Here is a 2527-nt window from a genome sequence, read left to right as displayed (position 1 = left end):
TTTTCCTGTTTGGTAGGCGTGAGAAATCTCCATCTGTGTGTGTGTATAACCTATATGTGTGTGTGTGTTTCGAAGCCTCAGAGGTGACATTCCTCCGTGTCAGAGCAACAGCCTCAAGTTTAAGATAACACAGCCACGGTAATCTAAGGGTGGGAATCGATTCTCCCCGGTGGCTGGCAAGGGCCTCGGGTCACAGCGGATGGCTTTACCTTCCGCACGCAACGCGTGATGCAAAAACACAGTAATGCGCCCATAAACATCCCTCAATAACCCTATGGAGAGATGTGGAACGCACTATGAGGTGTTTGTATTTGACCTCAGCATCTTTTATCTGTGATGTCCAATTGATATTACCGTAGCACTCCTGTAATGGCCCATTCTTTTAGGAACTTTATATACAGTCACAAATTTAAGGTAAGACAACTTCTGGCTTAAGGCAAGTAAAGACAATAAGGTCACATCTAGTCCGCAAGTCCTGGTTTTATCTAGTCCCACCCTCCCTTATGTACATCTAAATTTTATTTTAGCCAAGAAAATTCATTGACATTTTTATTTACATATATTTATGGAAATATTTTTGGTAGGAAGGGTGCAAACACTGAGTTGGTTAAGTGATTTGGCTATTCTGATTTTGCACAAGAAAACTTATTTTGTACAGGTAATTCTGTGTGGTCCATGAGCCTCTAATTAAGAGAGGATTCACGTCTACACAAACCTGAAAGTCCCTAACGAACAATTCGTTATATTAGCTCTTTTTTTCAGTCCCGACATTCTACTGAAACTGCTTAACCAGGGTAATCAACAACCTACTGGTTGCTGTTGATTTCTATCTATTGATCAATCTTGATGCTACTAGACTGGTTTTTTATCAGCCCAGAAGGACTCATGTCACTCCATTACTGTGTGACCTCCACTGGCTAGCCATGGCCTCCAGAATCAGATTCAAGTCACTAATGTTTGGATACAGAGTGACTACTGGATCTGCACCTATCTACCTAAACTCCATAATACAGGTTTACATTCCTACTCAGCCACTACGCTCTTCCAACGAACGCCGCCTGGCTCTGCTATCCCTTCACAAAGCAATCTCCGTCCCGGCTGTTCTCATCTGTGACACCACGATGGTGGAACGAGCTACCACACGCCATCAGAGCAGGGGCGTCCCTCTCTAACTTCAAGAAGCTCTTGAAAACTCATCTCTTCCGAGAACACTTCCTCTTATAACCCCTCTAACTCCTAACCTCTAACGTGCACTTCCTGTGCTCTTCTTCTTCTATCCCTTTACAATTATCTTGTATTGATAGCACTTTTCTGTTAACTCTTACTTCTTTCCCTAGGTATTTACACCATTGATGTGATATGTGCTATTAGCTCTTACTAGTATTTATTGCTCTTACTAGTATTTATTGCTGCTCTTACTAGTATGTATTGTCAGTTGTAGATCTCATGCTGTATTTGATGCTTTGTTGATGCTTGTATGTTGTTTCTCAAATGTAAGTCACTTTGGATAAAAACATCTGCCAAATGAGTAAATGTAATTGTAATGTAATGTTGACTTGAGTGCAGCTTTTGACACTGTAGACCATGGCACACTTCTAAGCTGCCTGGAGACGCGCATTAGTATCCAAGGAACAGTTCAGTCATAGTTTCACTCGTATTTATCCAACAGATCGCAACGTGTAAGTTATAGAAATACCACCTCCAACTCCTCAGTAGTAAAGTTTGGTACCTCAGGCATCGGTCCTCAGTCCTATGTTTTTATACGCTTCCCTCGGAAATATCATTCACAAATACTATATTAATTTCCATTGCTACGCTGATGACACGCAGTTATACGTCACTATAAAGCCAAATGACCCCTTCCAAATCTCAAATTTTAGAATCATGTCTATTTGAAATTAAAGAATGGATGGATATGAACTTTTTTTTGGCTTAATGCCAATAAAACCAGCCAAACAAGAGCATCTGTATGAGAACCTGAAAGTTAACATTGACAACTGTATGATTTGCTCTTCCATCAAAAACCTTGGAGTGATTTTTGACTCTCGTCTGACATTCCAGAAGGCAAGGCAAGGCAAGGCAAGGCAAGGCAAGGCAAGTTTATTTGTATAGCACATTTCAACAACAAGGCAATTCAAAGTGCTTTACATAAAACATAAAAGCAACAGGGAAGTATAAAAAAGTTTAAAAGCAACATAAAATATAATAAAAGTTACAGTGTTACAATCAGGGTTAAAAGAGTTAAATGGAAAATAAAAACAGGCTATGGGGTTGAGCAAATAATTGAGTTACAATCATTCTGAAAAAAGAATAAACAGAGAAGTACACTTAATCTACTCTCTCTAGCTAGTCTGTACTTGGGTCCACAGCAATCTTTGGGTCCACTGAAACTCCAAAAACCCTCAGACACTACAGAGAAACTAGGACATGTCTGTCAGCAGGCCACTTTGATCCAGTTATACTCTAGACCCACCTGCGTGTTTACAGGTGGACAGAGGTTCCTGCAAATCACTCAGCCGCGAGATTT

The sequence above is a fragment of the Micropterus dolomieu genome, linkage group LG09 (assembly GCF_021292245.1).
Source record: "Micropterus dolomieu isolate WLL.071019.BEF.003 ecotype Adirondacks linkage group LG09, ASM2129224v1, whole genome shotgun sequence".
Lineage (NCBI taxonomy): Eukaryota > Metazoa > Chordata > Actinopteri > Centrarchiformes > Centrarchidae > Micropterus > Micropterus dolomieu.
This window is presented reverse-complemented; position numbering follows the sequence as displayed.